The sequence below is a fragment of the Grus americana genome, chromosome 19 (genome assembly GCF_028858705.1).
Source record: "Grus americana isolate bGruAme1 chromosome 19, bGruAme1.mat, whole genome shotgun sequence".
Classification (NCBI taxonomy): domain Eukaryota; kingdom Metazoa; phylum Chordata; class Aves; order Gruiformes; family Gruidae; genus Grus; species Grus americana.
The window spans coordinates 1,511,914-1,532,236 of record NC_072870.1 but is presented as its reverse complement, the minus strand read 5'-3'; the positions used below and the strand labels follow the sequence as shown (position 1 = coordinate 1,532,236).

At 47.7% G+C, this 20,323-nt stretch overlaps 1 protein-coding gene and 1 long non-coding RNA gene across 3 annotated transcripts in view; one reads left to right on the top strand and one right to left on the bottom strand.

Moving 5' to 3' along the window:
- The window catches only part of GALNT17 (polypeptide N-acetylgalactosaminyltransferase 17), a 214,499-nt gene that overhangs the window by 139,617 nt on the left and 54,559 nt on the right, over positions 1 to 20,323 (top strand). The gene's annotated exons all lie outside the window — the stretch shown is intronic.
- Positions 484 to 20,216, bottom strand: LOC129215011 (uncharacterized). 2 transcript variants are annotated; one of them, XR_008579870.1, is made up of 6 exons: positions 20,088 to 20,216; positions 19,715 to 19,911; positions 12,664 to 12,782; positions 11,636 to 11,683; positions 10,326 to 10,545; positions 484 to 3,273 (listed from the first exon to the last, which is right to left on the bottom strand). It is a non-coding gene; the product is annotated as an uncharacterized LOC129215011 (long non-coding RNA). The 2 variants fall into 2 exon arrangements; XR_008579869.1 differs by lacking the exon at positions 484 to 3,273 and having other exon boundaries at positions 6,677 to 10,545.

The window sequence follows — 20,323 nt, the reverse complement described above, 5'->3', positions numbered from 1 at the left end:
GATTATTGAATTCATTAAGAAAAGCACAATTCAGGGATCCTTTTGAGGTTTAACGACTGACTCGAGCTACTTTTTACTATGAATGTTAAATTGTCAGAAGTTTGGGTTGCATCTTTTTAAACGATTTCCAGAGGAAAAGCACAGCATGTCCTCTTAATATCCCAGATTTTTTCCCCCAAATTTGTCATCTAGGATCAGTAGGCTGGGTTTCTGGTGCTGTGGGGTGGGTTGGCCCTGGCTGGACACCAGGTGCCCCCAAAGCCACTCTGTCACCCCCCTCCTCAGCCGTGCAGGGGAGAGAAAACACGACGAGGGGCTCGTGGGTCGAGATGAGGACAGGGAGATCACTCGGCAATTACCGTCACGGGCAAAACAGACTTAACTCGAGAAAATTAATTTAATACCAATCAAATCAGAGTAGGGTAATGAGAACTAAACCCAAATCTTAAACCCCTTCCCCCACCCCTCCCTTCTTCCCAGGCTCAACTTCACTCCCCATTTCTCTCCCTCCTCCCCCAGTGGCACAGGGGGACGAGGAATGGGGGTTGTGGTCAGTTCCTCACACGGTGTCTCTGCCGCTCCTTTCTCCTCAGGGGAGGACTCCTCACACTCTGCCCTGCTCCAGCCTGGGGGCCCTCCCACGGGAGACAGTCCTCCACCAACTTCTCCAACGTGAGTCCTTCCCACAGGCTGCAGTTCTTCACCAACTGCTCCAGCGTGGGTCTCTCCCACGGGGTGCAGACCTTCAGGAACAGACTGCTCCAGTGTGGGTCCCCCATGGGGTCACAAGTCCTGCCAACAAACCTGCTCCAGCGCGGGCTCCTTTCTCCACAGGTCCACAGGTCCTGCCAGGAGCCTGCTCCAGCGTGGGCTTCCCACAGGGGGCTTTGCACCTCCTTCAGGTGCCTCCACCTGCTGCGGCGTGGGGTCCTCCACGGGCTGCAGGTGGAACCTCTGCTCCCCACCATCCTTCCTCCATGGGCTGCAGGGGGACAGCCTGCCTCACCATGGTCTTCAGCATGGGCTGCGGGGGAATCTCTGCTCCTGTGCCTGGAGCTCCTCCTGCCCCTCCTTCTGCACTGACCTTGGTGTCTGCAGAGTTGTTCTCTCACATCTTCTCACCCCTCCCTCTGGCTGCAGTCTCCACAGCAGTTTTTTTCCCCTCCTTAACTCTGTTATCCCAGAGGTGCTGCCACCGTTGCTGATGGGCTCGGCCTTGGCCAGGGGTGGGTCCATCTTGGAGCCGGCTGGCGTTGGCTCTGTCGGCCATGGGGGAAGCTTCTGGCAGCTTCTCAGCGCAGCCGCCCCTGTAGCCCCCCCGGCTCCCAACACCTTGCCACGCAAACCCAGTACAAGCTGCCGAGCCAGCAGGTGTGTGCACGGAGCAGGCAGAGTAGCATCTGTGTGCGTAGCTGTAAGGGATGGGAATACGGAGCTTTGAAAATCAAATGGGTACAACGGGGGCATTGAGCGTATTGTTGTTAGCGGGGATTTCTTTAATCATCAGACTCTCATCCCGCAGCCGCTTAGGCACGTAAGTAACCTCATTGCACTGGCAGTGACATTGATCCTCTCCCAGAGGGTACCACGCCTGTGTACCCTTCAGTCTTTCAGAAACCCTTAAAATAGATTAAATAGCATTTTGATGGTACAAATCTCTTCCGTGCGTTTCATCCATGAAGGAGCCCATTTTGTTTATATGGGTACAATTATTCATATGCTGAAATGTTGAGAGGGTCAGGCAAAAAAAAAAAAAAAAGGAAAGCCATCAAATAGGTGTGTTTAGATTCCATAAGGGAGCTTGACTCTTTCTGCATCCAGAAAATCAAATCCTTCTCTTCCTGCATACATTTTCCATAAAATTATGGTTCTATCTTTGTGTTAAGAAGACTACAGTGAGGATATTTTGAGCAAGCGGTTCTTTCAGCATCCGTGGCTTTGTCGGGTCTGAGGCGAGGGATGGGCAGCCTGTATCCAGCCCTACGGGAGGCAGAAAATCCCCCCTCCATGGGGTGCTGGCTGGGTTTTTTATTTTCCTCTCTTTTTGTAAAAAAAAAATATGCTAGCACAGGCTTGCTTTCCCAGCCCAATTGGAAGCACAGGCTCCGGTGCAGATACCCTGTGTCTTTATTGTGCACGTCTCTAAAATGGAGAGTGATAGACACGAGCATAATGGGGAGCACGTAAACACCATTGCTGGATGGGTATTTTGCCAGGTTTCTACTTGCATGAACCTAATATCTAAATAGTTAGTGCCTGTCAACAAAATGTAAAAATATCCCTGGTTAGGGTGGAATTTATTTTTATGTCAACCGAATGCGAAGACATCTAATACCAGGTGTCACGTTTTGACTCTGCAATGTGTGTTACTGCTGTCATTCGAAATGTTGTTTTGACGGGGCTTTTTGTTTGATCATCTTCAAATGTCTCTCTCTCTCTCAGTTCTTCTGATTAATATATTAAAGTCTGGGTGCAGGCAGAGATAGCTGACGGTAGGCAGCACCTGAAATCCCTTTTTAACCACCCTGTCCATCAGCGCCTGGCTGTGAATTCCAGTGTTCCTCCGGCGACTGTCACGTCTGCTGGCTTCACCAGCCGCTGTGCGACGCGCGCGCTGAGGCTTGCAGGATGCGGCGCGTGGTGGGATGCGGGAGATCTGCGATGATGCGTTGTTACATTTTTTATCACTTTGAAAAATAGGAAGCTGAAAAGCATGTAATTTATTCATAAGGCTTTATTAGGCTTGTGAAGGTTCGCTGAGACGCGGTAGTTAGTGTTGAATCAAGTTTCTGGTGATGTGCCGGGTTTTTTTTTTCCCTGTCTGCACCTAGCTCTGCTGAGACTGAATTAGTCATGAAATTACATATGCAGCAGTGAAGGGTTTTTTTGGGAAATGTGGGGACAAATCAGCCAGAACTTCTGTGGGAAGGACATTGAGGAGCACAGATAAGGTTTGCTGCGAGATATCTTCCGAGCTTTATTTTGTGGTTGGTTGCAGGAGGTGCCGGTGCATCTGCTGATACGCATTTCTGGTTGCAAAGTAGGAGGGAACATGTCTTTGACTAGTTGAAGGCTTTGGGGTAAAATTACCAGGTATCAGTTGCTTTTCCGGGGAATATGTAGTGTTCAAATATCCACTCCTTTGACATTTCTGCGAATTTATACCGAGGAACTGCAGTCTTCACTAAGATGATGCAGAAGTCAGTGCTGGTGGTGGGGGATGCTCGAGTGGGGGAGTTGGCAGGAGGGAAGGGGATGACACGCTGGGCTCGCCTATCAGGGAAAGAAATTTTGGAGTTAGAATCATAGAACGGTTCAGGTTGGAAGGGACCTTAAAGATCATCTAGTTCCAACCTCCTGCCATGGGCAGGGACACCCTCCTCCACTAGACCAGGTTGCTCAAGAGCAAGACCCTGTTTGAAAAGCCAGGGGCTAAACTTTGGTAAAAGTAATGAGGGAACCATCGAAGCGCGGGATAAGTTTTATTTAACAGGCGTTGGAGTTGGCCCAGCCTGATCTGCAGGACAAAGCTGCTTGGGCACAGATCCCATCTCCCTCCTTTATCTCCAGGCACAAACAGCCTCCCCGTAGCATGGAGCAGCTGTAGCAGCAGCAGGTTTGGTGCAGGCTATCACAGACCTGCCTGTGGCTTCCCAGAGTTTAGGAACCAAGAAAACCCACCACCACCCCAAAAACCACCCAACCCCACAACCCAAATCTGCCCACAATATAAACTCCACACCTGCTTTTAAGAAGTATTTTATCAGACAGGCACCAAAATCCACTTAGAAATTGGGGCTTAAGGCTGTTTCCAAATAAAAATCAAGTTGACTTGGAACAAAATAAGAGGCAGAGTAGGACTGACCTTGGAAAAGGTCTTAGAAATATAGCTTTAGAAATAGGGATACACCGGTAATACGTTACCTTTGTGTGCGGCCACAGTCTACTTGTACCCGTATCCCTGTTAGAGAAGTTGATTCTGCTCTTCCAAGTGATCGTTGTGTGGTTGGAAGAAATATTTCCACCACTGAACAATATCCAATCACTGCCTGCATTTATTTTAAGAGCAGGAATCAGTACAAGTACGAATTCAGATCCTATGTTTGGCATTTTACTTGTCAGCTCAGTATTTACTGTAGGTGCTTGAAGATGCTTTATAAGAAGCTCCGGTGTAGTTTTCCAAACTGGTAAAATGCTTTTCATCACAACTGCCTCCATGGAAATGGAGCCGTGTTTTGATTATTTTCTAAACAGGCTGTAACCTCTGCGCTGGGAGCCGGGGAGCAGCTCTGCTCTTGCCGCCGCAGTGCTTGGGCGGTTTATAGCTGTCCCTCCTCGGGAAAGGAAATTGCAGGCAGGCAGCCGCAGAGCTCCTGTCTCTCTCTTTCCTCTTGATGGAAAATGATTTGTCATCCCTGCCTGTTACCCGCTGACAGATGGGGACAGGTACGGGGGGGGAAGGGACCGCTATTTTCACCCCACTGGATTCTAGTGTTTGTACTGACAAGTTGATTTTTACGCCGGGAAGACACTGATCATCTTTGCTGGGAAAGATGATAACTCTTGCCGTGCAACGGGCCGCGTGCTGCGGTTGAGATTCACTGGTGGATGAAGTAATCCATTTCAGGACTCAGCCATGCCGTATCTTCACTTGAAACTCTGGCAGGTGTCAGCTTGTTACTGATGGTGCTGGAGCACCTCTGCTATGGAGACAGGCTGGGAGAGTTGGGGTGGTTCAGCCTGGAGAAGAGAAGGCTCCGGGGAGACCTTAGAGCCCCTTCCAGTCCCTGAAGGGGCTCCAGGAAAGCTGGAGAGGGGCTGGTGACAAGGGCAGGGAGTGACAGGACAAGGGGGAATGGCCTGAAGCTGCAGGAGGGGAGATGGAGATGGGATGTGAGGCAGAGATCCTTCCCTGTGAGGGTGCTGAGGCCCTGGCACAGGTTGCCCAGAGAAGCTGTGGCTGCCCCTGGCTCCCTGGCAGGGTTCAAGGCCAGGCTGGATGGGGCTTTGGGCAACCTGGGCTACTGGAGGGTGTCCCTGCCCATGGCAGGGGTGGGACTGGGTGGGCTGGGAGGCCTTGTAGGGAAATAAATTACTGAAGTCCTCTTAAACAGCAGTGATGGGTATGAGCAGCTGAGGAAGGATTCCCACGTCGTTTCAACTGACATATTCCCTCTGTACTGCAAGGCACATTGGTTTGCTTCTTTATTGGCCCTCTGGGCCCTGCTGAGTGGAAGCAGCCCTGGGACATCCCTTCCTGTCCCCCATTGCCTGGGTCATGGTCACGTTTCCAGCACCGAGCACTCATTCATGTGGGGATGATGCATGAGCTGGAGTGGTCCTGGCTCTCCAAGTGCCTGGCAGCTGCAAGTCGGTCAGGAATTGCTGAGATGTAGGGAAATTAGGCCCCCTGAAAGCTGGTTTTATGGCATCACTCCCTGGAGGACAACTGTCCTTTAAAGTATTTCTGGGTGTCTGAAACAATAATTCTCTGAAATTTGCTTTCTCCTTTCACTCATCACTATACAAGGTGAGCAGCAGCACATTTACTCTGTGCATGTGCCTACGATGTCTGGGATATAAATTACCCTATAAAACAAAAAATAGGCTTGTGTCTTCCTAAAAACCAAACTGAACTTTGTCTTCTTACAAAAAGCACGCTTGGGAAATGCCAAGAGAAAATTTGACTTGAAATTACGCACCAATAAATGAGGCTCATAATAAACTGAGATGAGGAATGAGGTTTTTTCCATCCCATTATATTCATAAAGCTTTCAAAAAGCTCCCTGTTCATCATGACTGCAAAGGCAAGGTTATTTTTTTTGTCTTTTCATCTGTCCTGTCTTAGAGAAGATGAACTTGCGATGCACTTGCTGGGGCTGTGGGACACCGGGATCTCTTCCCTTCCTCATCCAGAGCCACAAAGTTGATTTTATCACTCTCGCCGGCCTCCGGTGACTCGGGCAGGGCGGTAGCCTCAGACCTCGGAGCGGTCCTGTCTCGTAATCACTGAGCGTCGGGTTTTTTCAAGGATAAGACACTCTTCATCAGCTACAGATTTCTCCTAGGCCTGAGGATTGTTCCTGGTGAAAATGTAATCAATGCTGTTACACTCCTGTGATTTTCAACCAAAAAAGCTTGTAGTTAGAAATTCCCAACCATCTTTTAGTGTGTTCGGTGTCCGTGTAAGGCTTTGCAGTCATCCCCTCTCAAGGACTTTCAGGTCAAACCTGTTCATTTTTAGAAATGAAAACACCATTTTCCAAGAGCCCCTGCTGCAATCGCAGCCTTGGCTCTGAGAACTGTTCAAGCCGTATTTCTTTTCCTCTGAACTCCTCACCAACACGGGACGCAGTTAGAAGGCAGCTGACAGCCTGACGGCTGATGGCAAGAAACAGAGACCATCTGCGTTTCCCTGTGTACGTCCATCCCGGCTCTGCCGAGTCAGCAGAAAATTATAGAAACAGTAATAGTATTCATGACCAAATATTGTCCCAGCCCTGCAGCGAGGCCAGCTTCACTCCCGAATTAAGGAAGGCCTTTCCACCCTGCCTCCTGCACATGTGTCGTGGTTTTATCCCAGCCGGCAGCTCAGCCCCACGCAGCCACCCACTGCTCCCTGCCCCGGTGGGATCGGGGAGAGAATCGGAAGAGTGGAAGTGAGAAAACTCGTGGGTTGAGATAAAAACAGTTTAATAGGTAAAGCAAAAGCTGCACACAAGCAAAGCAAAACAAGGAATTCATTCCCCACTTCCCATGGGCAGGCAGGTGTTCAGCCATCCCCAGGAAAGCAGGGCTCCATCACGCGTAACCGTGACTTGGGAAGACAAACGCCATCACTCCAAACGTCCCCCCTTTCCTCCTTCTTCCCCCAGCTGTATATGCTGAGCGTGACGTCATATGGTACGGAACATCCCTTTGGTCACTGGGGTCAGCTGCCCTGTCTGTGTGCCCTCCCGACTCCTCGCGCACCCCCAGCCATCCCGCTGGCGGGGTGGTGCGAGAGAAGCAGAAAAGGCCTTGGCTCTGTGTCAGCACTGCTCAATAACAACAAAAATATCTCTATATAACAAAACCATCTCTACATTATCAACATGTTTGCAGCCCAAATCCAAAACGTAGCCCCATACTATCTACTATGAAGAAAATTAACTCTACCTCAGCTGAAACCAGGACAACGTGCCCTTCAAGCATCCCAGTTTTGCTGGAAGACCCTCGATCACCTCCTGGACTCCCCCTTGAACATCCAAATCCTTTTGAGACCGGTATTCTACTCTTTGGGATTGCTTTATAGCACTTCCTTTTTTGTCAGCTGACAGCCAGGTTTGGTGGATCGTGCCATGTTACAGTCACCCGTTCCTCCAGGAAACTCAGCCCAGTGTGTCTGTGTGCCAGTCACCTGCCTCCCGACCTTTTGCTTTCCAGTGTTACTGGGCATGATTTGCTGTTGTGCTGTCACAAGCTCCAGCATGCGGTGAGTGCAAAGCAGATGTAAAACACTTAAAAAGGATGTTAACACTTGGTACACGTTCGTGCCCGGCGCTGAAGCTTTGCAGAAGGCCCTGGAAGATCTCTGCCTCTGGCAGATTGTGCTGCATCCAGCCCGTGGCTTACTTTGATCTGAAGAAACCCTCTGTGCTTGAGCTTGTTTTAATATATGTGAAGCTTGATTAGGGTAGGAATTGCATCGTCTCATGTGTTCGGAAAAGTTGTTGGTGTCTTTGGATTCAACCAGTATTAATGGCAGTGATAAGAAGTATCAGCTTGTTCAGTCATCTTCTCAAATTGGTTGGCTCATTTCTTCCACAGCTCTTTCAGTACCAGCAGACTTGAGTGACAGCTTCAGCGTGACAAGGAGGAGAAAATTCCCAGCAAAATTCAGTGGGAACTAATCATTTATCTCCTTCAGTCATCCTGGAAAATCTCTCTCCTTTTGTGACTAGCAGGAGCCTGGCGCTGAATGCATGTCCCTTGATGTGATATCACTTGAGACTTGCCCTGTGCATCATTGAGAATAGCAGTGGAAATAACTAGACATGATTTATGTTTCCCAGTGCATTTATCCTTCAGTCTAGTGTGTCCTTGTGATACTCGATGGAGACTGCAGAGGTGGTGCTCTGTGGGACTCATTTTGAACAGCGTTCACAGTCAGAGCTCCCTGTAAAGCGAATACTATCACAGCAGTGAACTTTCTGGCTTCCCCGTGGTGCATTTATTATTCATAGCAAGACTATTGCCTCATAGATGATCTAATCGCTACGATGCACTACTGCCGTAATACCTAACAGGTAGTTAACCCCAGTAACGCTGCACACAGTTTTCCTTCCTCTCCTTGACTTCAGGGGTTTCCCCGGAGGCCCAGGGCAAGGGAAGATGTCGCAGCTTGGCCTCTACACCATGGGCCGCCTCCTCGGCTGCCTCCTCGCACTGGTATTAACCAGCCAGCCAAACCCCGTCCTCAAGTGCTGTAAGAGTTGGGGTGGTTGACCAAAATTTCCTTGGCTTTGCCCAAAAACTTGTCCACTGAGGTATTAGATACCATGGACCTATATCAGTATATATTAGGGGGTTTTCTGCCCTCAGGATTTTAGGACTATTTTCAGCATCCAGTCGCACCCTGAGCTGGTTAGAAGCAGCCAGTCCAGGAAGCTGGTGAGGCAGATCAGAGAATAAAATGAAATTCCACCTTTGGCTACCCAGGCTGTGATCCAGCAGAGCACTTAACTTTCAAGCACCTGGGCAGTCGTCTTAATGTCTGGGGCACTATTGCACCTGCTTAACTGTAAGTGGTTTTTAAGTGAATTTCTGGATTGAGGCCTCTAGAGCTGAACTTGAGCCATAAGGGTTAATATTTTCAAACGAATTTTTTCACTGGAAGAAGGTGTTGTTTCTCATCCTTCCCCCCTTGCCCCCTCCAAACAGTTCTTCCATTTTATGAGCTAATTAACTCATCTAGCTTTAAAACACGAGTGCATCCTTCTTGGATTTTGTCATGTGTCACCACCTTCTAGAGAGTTATTATGTCTTATTTGCACAGAAAATACTGGGAGAAGACACCAAGAAGTAAACTAACCTGTTCATTGAATAAATTTATACCTAAAGCTTCAATAGCAAACCCATTATTTCTTATTCATCTACAGACACAAAATACGTATTAATTAACCAAAGTACTGCTAGTGGGCATATGCAAATGAAGTGGCATCAATCAAGCCAAGATCACCCTTTCTTTTTTTACTTTATTAAGAAATACTGCTTTGTGCTGACTGCAATTCCTTAATATCGGATCTGTGCCTTGAAGCTCAGTGCTAGGACCAAAAAGAGAAAGAAAATCAGAATTTCCTAGCGCTGCAGAAACTGCTGCAAATAATGTAGCTTATAATGAAGAATTCCTATGTAATCCCATAGAGGAGATAACTGTCTAGATCTGCCTCAGGCACAAAGAACCCAAGTTTATTTTTGTAGGAGGTACTTTGCTCATTCTGTCAAAGCAACAGAGTTAAATGGAGAGAGACAATTAGATATAAATTCACATTTGGACTAAATATATCTAACTTAATATGTAAAATAGGAGTTTCAAGCCTATAGTTCTGCTTTTCCAAGACACGAGGTGATAGCAAGACCCAAAGCAATAGATAACAAAGGATTTCCCGCGTTGGCCTGCTAAGTTCTGACTTTAGGTGGATGATCCTTGGTGTTGCCACCCTTCCCTGCCCCCCAGGGTGCCAGCGGCCAGGACACCAGGTCCAGCAGCACCTCCCAGGCTCCTGGCCAGAGGCACTGGGGATGCTCCTAGGACGTCAGCTCTTAAGTGCTTCAGGTCTTTGCCCAGCACTTTGCGTGTCCGTGTCCTGCACATCTCCCAAACCTCCCACGGGAGGTGGGTATCTGCCTGCAGGAGAAGGTTGGGCGATGGTCTCATTGCTGACCTGTTCAGCTCAGCAGCCTGCTTCCAGTATCTTTTTTCATCTTGTTGCTTTGGCGTAATTCAAATATTGATTCTGCTAAGGGCATATCAGTGTTTTTATAATTGCTTCTGAGGATGCATTTTGTTTGCTTTCCAGTTGAAGGATCTAAGCTGGATATTACATGATGAATCAGGACTGTGGGTAGGTGCTGTAGCCTTTAATGTTTAAGAGCAGCAAGCATTAACGTTGCTGGCAAAGACATTGCGAATGGTAAAGAAACTCCTTGCTATGTGGTCTTTTCCATCCAGAGATGCCGATCCACCCACCAAAGGTAACTGTTGATATTCTCCTTTTGCTTATGGGGTCCTGTTGCACAGATATGTCTGTGTTAACTTCAAGTGCACCGTATGTCCCCTGTACCTGCCCATTTTGTCCCTGGAGCTCTGCATGGAGAGAATTGGTCCAAATCCCCAGGTTGAAACATCGCTCTGTGGTTCTCCTTGGGTCCCCTGTGCTGGCAGGACACATCCCCGTCTTCTCAGTCCTTCCAAGCAGCCGTGAGCTCCAGGAGGGTAAATCTAAAACCCCACCTGAGGCTCGTCTGTGGCCCCTGTTTGGTCTGAGTTGGTTGGCTTGGCAGCTGGAGAATTACGAACAAACACAAAGAAAGTTTGCATGCAGAAGTAAAATGTTTCCTTTCTCCTTCCTGAGATTTTGGGTTTAAAACCATATAAATGTACAGATTTACATCTGTTTTCTATTCAAAACCTTAGCTTTGGCCATTTGTACTTGAAACTCGGTGCGGGTCTGCAAAAAGCTTATGTTCCTTATTGGATTTTTCCAGGATCAGGAGCCTTGGCTTTGGCTGTGAACATAAAAAAACGTTCCTGTAGCTTTGGTTTCTGCTCAGCCAGCTCCAGATCCCATAATATCTCACCATACTGGCGAACTTGGATTTTGGCAGGCTTTGTTTTCTCCTTATCTGTTCTTGCTCCAGTGGCATCTCCAGTGGGTGCTCAGAGGTAGTGAGTCACAGGAGGTGACACATTGCTGCCTGCCCCAGGGGTTCCTCTCTCGCCTGCTTTAATGGCCAGCACAGATGTCTCTGTTCAACACAATCTGAAAAACCCAGAGCTGGAAAAAAATGCAGAGATTTCTGATCTTCTAGCCAGCCCTCGCACTGAGCTATCCTGACAGCCCCCAAACCCTTCTGTTCCCACTAAGGACATCCTGCAGCCGTACCCACAAGCAGTGTGTGGCCGTGGGACCCAGAGACCAGCACATTTTGCCAGTGCACCCAAAAGGGTGACCAGCCACATTGTCCATCCCAACCCCCTTCACAGCTCTCACTACCTACATTATTAGAGGGTTGCAACCACATTTCTAGTCCAAGGTCATCACAGCCACCGAGTCCCCGGTAGTTTTCTTGTGTTTCTGCTGCCCAGAGAGGGAGGAACCGCTGCCCACCGTTGGGGCTGTTGATGTGCCGTGGTGACAGGTCACTGGCTCTGCTTCCTGCCCAGCCTTGCTCCTTGCCACACCATGCGTAGCCTCTCTTACTGACCGTATCTGCTTTACTTGGACTTGGCCTCTTGACCATGGTTTGCTGAACCCCCGTGTCTGCATGCAGGGCCCCCATCTTGTCTGATGAAGCATCTCCATGTGCTTCCAAGGCCATGGAGCACAAGGTTCAAAATACAGAAGACTTTAAAATGATTAAGAAAACAAACCTGTCTGATCGCTGCCTCCGAGGTCTCAGTTACTCAGATTCGTACAAGCTGCAGGAACAGCATACAGACCTTTTTAAGCAGGACATCTTAATGGTAATTTTTGATGACAGTCTAAAATCAGTCAAGTGAACCATTTTAAAAGCCATTCAAAACTGTTCATTTACATAATCTGCTGCTTTTGTCAAATACACGAAAGAGCGTCTTGTCATGTCTTTTGTCTCATTTTTACAAGAGTTATGTTGTCTATTTAGATCATATCACAGGAGCAAACAGTTGTTCAGGGATTATCATTGGTGTGATATGAGGAGAACATTCAAGAACAGTAACAGGGTGGTTACCTCCTCAGCTGGATCTGCCATTGATTTTATTTTTTTTCCTAACATCTAAGTACAGTATACGGTAACTAGAGCTGCATCCAGCGTTGATTCTGGTCCCCAGTATAAGGTGGAGCACATGGAGGAGAATTTTGGATGAGCAAAGTGTTCTTTTTTGTCTGCCCAGGCGAGGTGAGGGACCAGAGGCAGATACGGGTTCAGCGTGTTTTGAAGGCTCTGTGGAGCAGGTTTGGTTGGTGGGGTGTGTTGGTGTAAGGACCTGGTGACATGGGGATGTGTCCCCATGGAGGGCAGTGTGGCCATGGCAGGGACTGAGGGGGACAAGGAGTGTCCTGCTGTGGACTCCGTGGGCCAGACCCCAGCTCCCTTGGGAGGGACATGCTTCTGAGGAAAAGGTCTGTCGATGGGGTGGAAGATGGAGCAGGTGCGCCCGTCTCAGTCATGCCTTCCCTGCCTCCAAGAGCCGCTGCTCTTGGTAGAGATTTGCACATCAGGCCAGGGAGCGTGGCTGTATATTCTGCTGTGATTTCAGCCGGAAAGTGCCTCTTGTTTCTTAAAATCTCTGTTGGCTTTAAAAACATTTACGGCAACTGTATGTCCATTTTTTTTGTGAGGGACATTTAGACACTGAACCGCTCCTCTCCTCCCCTCTTGCCAGCATCTTTCTGAACAATAAAATTGAGATCTACCTACCTAAAAACTGAGCACCCCAGGGAAGCATGTGTCTGGGTGCTTTGATTTCATTTGGTCTGGGGGAACGCCTCCTTCACGGTGTGGCAGTCTGCGTGTTTAATGGATTTGCTTGGCTCCTTCTGTGACACGTATAAAGGGAAAAATGTGTTTATTGGTATCAAATTTAGAAGACCTGTAACGTTTAAAAGGGAGATATGTTCAGTGCTTCTGAAAATGTGATATGAAATGGGAAATTGTCAGTTTTGCTATCTTTGCAGAAGTTCTCTCAGCTTTACTGACCAGGCTTCTGCGATGCGGTTATAATCCAAGTCCTAAAAACCTGAATGTATAATAAAATACCTATGGCATGTCATCATTTTCGGTTATATTACTGTAACTGGTGTATATATCTAAAGGCAATCATCGCTATGGAGGAGGGAGGAAAATGCAGAGAGTGCTTTAAATTTCTTTAGACATTGAAACATCTGAAGGAGGAACTATAATGGTAATACACAATAAACCTCTTTTTTTATCTTCTCATAAAATTGCATCTCTCTTCCTTTTTCTCCTTAAGTTGATCTGACTTCCAGTCTGCAGGTTTCAGAAATAAATCGATGATTAACTAAACAACAGGTATTCATAAAGCCCCTTGGTTTATAGCAACATTTGAAGTAGTGCACAGAACGTGCTCTTCAAGCAGATCTACACACCTTAGGTACGTTAGTCGAACTGTAGATAAATGAATAGTTATATCTGGTAGAGCTCGGGTTCAGTTGTACTTATCCTGCTGGTGTAAATTCATGTAGGTTTATGGAGGGAGAAGAGCAATAGTTTTTTTTATAGCTGCGGGAGACCTGGCCCAAGGCAGAAGATCTCCAGGCATTGCACTGAGGGAATGATATTGCTTCTGCTGAGTTTTTCTGGCTTAAGAGCACATCTCAAGAAGTGCAAATGAGATTTTTTTTTTTTTTTTCCCCCCTGGATTTCCATATTTCAATTCCAGTTAAGAGTAAGTCCTGGGGCATTTTGGGACCAGCTGCTTTCATTACTGGAAAGCATTACTGTAAAGGAAAAAAGGAGAAATTTATTCTAAATGAGCAGCGTGTAGTAGATTATTCTCATTGAAAGCATTTAGCTCTTGGCAAATGTGTGTCATGTAAACAGAATAGATTGTAAAGAATATCTGATAACGTCGACTGACGAGCGTGAAAAGCCCATTGTACAAATGCTCTTGATAATCACCTGGAAGGGCCCCTGGCTCTCAGAAGTAAACACACGTGCAGGTCTCTCTGTTGGCATTACTTCAGAGGTGTTTGGTACTTTCAATGTAGAGGTGTTGGTATGGTTGACCCATATTTGCTGTAGGGTCATATGCGCCCCACTGATTTCTCTGCTGATGTCCATCCTTTTCTTTCTGGAACTCTGTCCTCTGTGTGGGGAGGTGGGGATTGGTGTTACAGCGGCTCGTCGTGGGCAGCTTCTGAAAACATCATCTCTGTGTCAGCGGCAATTGAAAAGGTAACAAAACCACGGGGATTTGTCAGGGAAGGAGCTGAGAATAAAGGTGGGGACATTGCTGTGGCTGCCCACACCCTGAACTACGCTGCATAGCTCCAGGACCTCAGTGTCAAAAAAGATGAGTTAGAGTTGGAAACGGTTCGGAGGAGGGCAGTGGGGGTAATGGAGGGTACAAAAGGCTCCTGCTTGGGGAAGCGCTCAGCGGAGAGGGCGCCTGGAGCATGGATAGCGGAGGAGAATGTGGGAAAGCTGCAAAATCTGAAGTGGCACAGGGCAAGTGAATGGAGAGCAGCTTTTCCTTGGGCTCTTTCAGAGGGACACGTGCCGGAGGGAGCACAGGGGCATTTGGAAGTGCTGCAGAAGATGCTTCTTCACGGTGTTTGTGGGCACTTGGCTGCTAAAACTTCACTTGCTCAGCAAGTGCCTGGATTAATTAATGGATGAAAAATCCAGTGAGGGCTATTAAATTTAGAGAGACTGTCTCTGGCTCTAAACGTCCCCCACATCTCTGCCTGAGGGTGGGCGCGAGCTCTGGGACAGCAGCACCACACGTTTCTCCTCTTCACCGAGCAGCAGCTGTTGGCCACATCCAGCTTCACTTCTCAAAACCTTGGCCTGAATTTGGCTAAAAGCAAAGAGGTTGACTCCTGAATGTTATCCTTGCTCGGCTTATTCAAGTCTCTTCTGCCCTGCCTATTTCCACCTGGTTTTCCGGTGCATGCAGACGTGGTGCCACCTCGGATGTGGCCACCTGGTTGTGGCCGTTGATGGTGCTGCAGCGCCAGGCTTCTTAGTTGAAGCTTCTCCTCTTGCACCTCTCGCTGAAAAATCCTGGAGGGGAATGTGTGTCCTTTATAATGAGAAGAAAGAGTTGGGCACTTGGAGTGATTCATCCTGCTTAAGTTTAACTCCTGCAGTGGGAGTTTGGATAAATGCCTGGGTCTGGATGCCTACGGTTTGGATCGCTGAGAAGAGACGCGTCTTACAGTCCTTATTTCACCTCTGTTTGTGTGGCCTCGCTTCACAACTCGTGTGTGTTTATAGGACAACTCTGGGAAAGCCATAAAGCACAGAAGATGCACACAAGTTTACAGCAACTGATTTCCAAGTTGTTTCTGCGTGCTGCCGCCAGCTACATCGTAATGTGTAGGGGAAGCGCTCAGCAGCAAGGCAGGATTTCTTCTGACAGAGCAAATCAGCTCAAAATCTCCTTGCAGGCGAGGTTAAGCACAGCAGACCCAGATCTGTCAAAACTACACTCATTTCATCATCGAGGCAGACAATGTCCTCTCTCCTGCAGTTGGGAGTGTGGTATTTGTTAACCCTTTACCCCCTTCCTTTCTCAATCCGCGTCCTTTAATCACCTGTTAATCAGATTAGCATGCCTGACTTCATCCTGCTCGGCGCTGCCGTACTTGCCAGCCCATCTGAGCTGGTTAAAAGTCAGCCTTGGCAGATATTACAGATTTTTCTATTTGATTTTTTTCCTGCTGTTGCTCCCCATTTGACCCTTCCTTGCACATCACTAGTAGAGATGCTCGAAGATTGCATCCGTTTCCTTTTGCGCGGATGCTGGATTTGCCATCCTGTTCCGCAGCGAGGGCTGATGCATCAGCACTTTCATTTTAAAGCGCTTTAGGCAGGTTGAGATGTGCCATAAAAACGTGCGCTGTCTGAAAGCTGATGCACAGGTAGCAGGGACATGCACGCTGGCATTGATGAGTTGTGGAGATGCAGCTGACAGAGTAGACATCTCAAATGCAATTTGTGGAACTGCCGTTGTTGCCAAAATTTGTTTTTTCACGTGAACAGTAGGTTAGAAAGAAGACGAACAGAATCAATGCGTCACCGGAGCTTAGGTGAAAAAAATCACTGCAGGAGACATTTATACTCTCCAGAAGACCAGCTTTGAAAAATTGTCCCCACCTTAGAAAAGATGTTTCTCTTCTAACAGTGATTGAAGTGTTGCTTTAAAAAGAGAAAAAGGAAAAATACTGAGGATGCTTGAAGTGTAGTGAAACAGCTGATACCTGACAGTCCCGGGGCTGGGCCAAGGAAAGACAGGTCTCAGCGGCCTTAAACCAGCACTGCATGAAAAGCCTGCAGCCAGCAAACGTGACACCACGAGCCTGAACTATCAATGTGAAGCAGTTCTTGCCTTCCAGCGAACAACGTGACAGTCGATCCACTTATCTTAAATACTTACTAACACACTGGGTAAGAGCCAGACACTTCACTCCTACGGAAACCGATCGCTGCTTCTTCCTCGTTTATCATCTCAACTGTAAGTTTTCCTTTCTAATGCTCAGCCAGTGCTGGACCATCCTGTGCCGTAACTGATCCATCACCTGTTTCGGATAACCAGCTCCGGCCCTAATCTTCAGCGCGTTTTTTGGGATTGCCCTGTGCAGGGGGAGGACCTGCCTGTAAAAGTCTCATTCCCAGACTGTCATTATCTACTTTTTTTCTTTTCTACATCAGTTTCTTTGAAAGGCAATGCTATTTAAAGGCAACAAATGTTCCTCCCAAACATGTACAAATATAAAACATATTTCACCATGTCTTGCCTTGCGGTTCCTGCCTGTTGCATAAGAATTGCTGTTTAAATTATGGTGATGTCCTGGAAGTGGCACGATCTTAAAGAAGTGAGCTAACGTATTTCCCCATAAACACGTGCAAGGCAGCAAGTAATAACTAAAGTTACTAAAAAATGCCCATTTTTCTGTTCTCATGCTTTTCTGCAATGAATTCCCTGTAGGCAGAAAATGGCAATTCCTTGGTGTTAGCTAAGGGGAAGTCTTCAAGCATAAAACAGAGTAAGCCCACCTGTTTTTATGAATTTTGCAAGTATAAAAAGGGAGTCTTTATTCAGACATTTTCATGTTTCTCTTTGTTACCATCACAGCAGGTGGAAATTTTTTTGTTGAAACAGGATGTCTGGATCTTTGGCATCTTTATTGTTCTCATCAGCATGTCCTCGGATTGGAGTATCGCTGAATTTAAGGAACTGCAGAACCCAAGTTTATTGCCAAGGCCCTGTTTAATGATGAAGTAAGTGGCGATGAAATAGCAGCGATGAGCATGATGAATTCCTAAGCAAGGAAATACAAGATCTTGCACCATGCAAGAAATCTTTTAAGCATCAAGAACGCATTCATAGGCATCATTTCCAGGGCAGGGACCTGCTCCCAGTGCCAGCCCCTCCATTTTGCTCTGCTCTTCTCCTTTCTAGATGCCTTCAACAGACAGCAGAAGGAGATGTGGACAGGTGCATGGTTTTCTTTATAATCCCGTTGGCTCGTCCTCGAGAGAGTTGTCCTGGCCTTCTGCTGGTTGTGATATAAATGTTTCCAATAAATTGAGTCGTGTAACATCCGCCTTGCTCTGCTCTCAAGGTCTTTGGAAGATGTGTGATTGTGCCTGCTCACGATATAGAACATAATTCCCCTGGCTGAGGATGATTTAATAGCGTATTTGAAAATGTATTTTCCCTGAGTGTTTCATCAGTTTCCTGTTTTGATAATTGCTGCTGCATTGAAGTAATGCTCCTGGATGGCATCTGAGTCAAACCACCGGTCCCGGTGGAACTGAACCTTCCTTTTAAGCGTAGGATTGATGCTGATAATAGTAATAACACTTTGCACTTCTCTGGGTCATATTTTCCATGGGAGATTTGCAGAGTGCTTTCCAAACCTGTGATCTGGATATGATAAAGGATTTGGGTTAGGCTTGGCGGTTGCTCAAGTCTCCAGCGCCTGCTGGTTTCCATGAAGTTTGGTTGGGGTCTGTCATCCCAGCGGTGCGTTTCAGAGGATCGGGGCCGTGCAGAGGTGTGGTGCTGCCGCCGTCCGGGGGCACGCTCGGGACCCCCCGCTCTCCTCTCCAGACTCACTGCGTTGCTGGAGCACCCATGCTTTGCGGTTTCGCAGGTGGCCAGAAGCTATTGAGGCTCTTGAGGCTGCTTGGGGGCGGTTTGCAGAGGGATTAAATGCACGGCCTGATGTCAGTCCGTGGGACCGCAGCGCAGCGAAGGCAGCTCTCCCCAAACCGCCCTGCAGCACAAGCATCCCCACTCCCATGCTGGGGCTCCCCTGCCCTTCTGCTCCCTTCTGCTCCAGAAACGCAGCCTGAGCAGGTTTTCTAAAAGCAGGAGAAGATGCAGCTATAGTTACTTTTGCAGGAAAAAAAGGCCAGTGAGCTTCCACATCCAGGCAGAGGGGGTTTTCGCAGGGTGAGAACCACATGCGTCAGTCGTAAGAGATTGTGATTTCCAAGAGCTGTGTGTGAGTCCTGTATCAGCCCGGCTGAATCTTCAGGCAGGGTTTCGCTCAGGCTGTAGCAGAGGTTAGTTGGTGTCATTTGATGTGGATACCCACAGCACTAAATCCTGCCTGCGTGAACTTGGCTTGCACCAGCATCATGTCAACGTTTCTATCTGGTCTCTGGATAAAATATGTTACATTAACGAATATTGCTTGTTCATGTAAAAATGCCATGAAAAAATCGTCTCCCTCCCTGGCGTTGCTCCATCCTGGGAAAGGCTAAAGGGAAACGGAGACTCGGTACCTCTGCACCACATCCCGCGGTTGAGCCAGATGTCGTTGAGAGCAACACCAGCGTGTTTCAAAGGAGTGCTTTTTGCTGAGGATGAGCGTTACAGGCTGATACCTCTGTGACCTGTGAATATCTGGGACTGGGTGGTCTGGCAAACATTGCACGTTATAAAATAGGTCCGAGAGGGAAGCGCAGCAAACCTGGCGACGGGAAGGGCAGCTGCAGCCTGGGCGTGGAGTGTACGTAGCCTGGGGCAAGGCATTACTTAAACCTCTTGCTGCTGTGGACAAAGTGGCTCCTGGTGTTTTTCTGCAAACAGTCTGCTTAATCCCCGGGGAAGGCGGGTTTCTAATTGAGGAGCTGCGTGCTGTGTATTCACCCCGAGCTCTGATTTATGTGTGCTGCTATTGGAATACATATTCATGACATTTTTTGCATAAAGTAAAGCAAATTATTGTTGTGAAAATATATAGGGCAAGAATCCCTTCAATTTGTTACCTCCTGAAGTGTCTCTTGTGATTCGAATGAAATGCAAAGTGGCGGGTTTGGGTTTGCATTAGTCGGGGAGGGAGGGGGGGTGTCATACATTAGAGAGGCGTCCTGTCGTGAAAGAGGTGTGGAGGATTCATAAATGCTGATAGACCCTGTCGTTCATACTTGGTTGTATCCTCAGTTCCCTCTCTGGCTTCTATCAGAGTATGACATCGGTTATATCATTATTGGTTGTACTCCAGTCTGGGAACTGCAGAGGTTGCCATAATACATTCTGCTCATCGACGTGGCAGGTATAGAATGCGGGCTAACGGAGCTCCAAACATACCTGAGACCGGCTTTGCTGTCCCTGCGCTGTCCCTCGAAACCAGCACCAGGTTCTGTACGGTTTTTGGAACATGTTGCGGTATTTGTGTGGGGCTTCGGGGTTACTGCTGAGTCCCGTGGCCTCACAACCCGTTTATATTAACGTGTTCATCCCGCAGCTGTAAATACGTTACGCGCTTACCAACTATCCAAGTCTTCTGGCAATACGCAGAGAAGGTGCTTGAAATCGTTGTCTGAGCTGGATAAATTGCTCTGCGTGCGTTGTTTGCCCAGCCCTGGAACTGGCCACCGTGTCGTTCAAGATGAGTTACGGGGGGTGCGGGTAACTCGCGCTGCCTGTGAGTGAAGACCCTTGTCCTTCATCATCCCTGCCAGAACCTGGCAAATCAAAGAAACGAGGGAGAGGTGGTGCTTAGCAAGCGTGAGGCTGATTTCTGATTAAATGTGAGCTTTTAGCCTGCTATGTTGACGAGATCTACTGTTAAATTAATACACTGTGAACTCTAAATAATTACTTGAAGGAAAAAAAGAGCTTGAAATGATGGATTACTTACCAGCATGCCGAGTGTTTCCTGAATGGAAGACAGGTTGCTACTGCTTCTCTCCTGGAGAGAAAAATACTTTGAAAAAGACTGTGCCTGGGTCTGTCTTGTGCAAATTCAACCTCCTTTCCTCTTCCATTTGAATTATAAAATCTTTCTGTTTGTTTTATACAACCATTCGATTGGCTTTGAGAAGGAACACGATGTTATTTACTGTGCTTTAGCCTTGTACTTTAATCTGTTTTTTA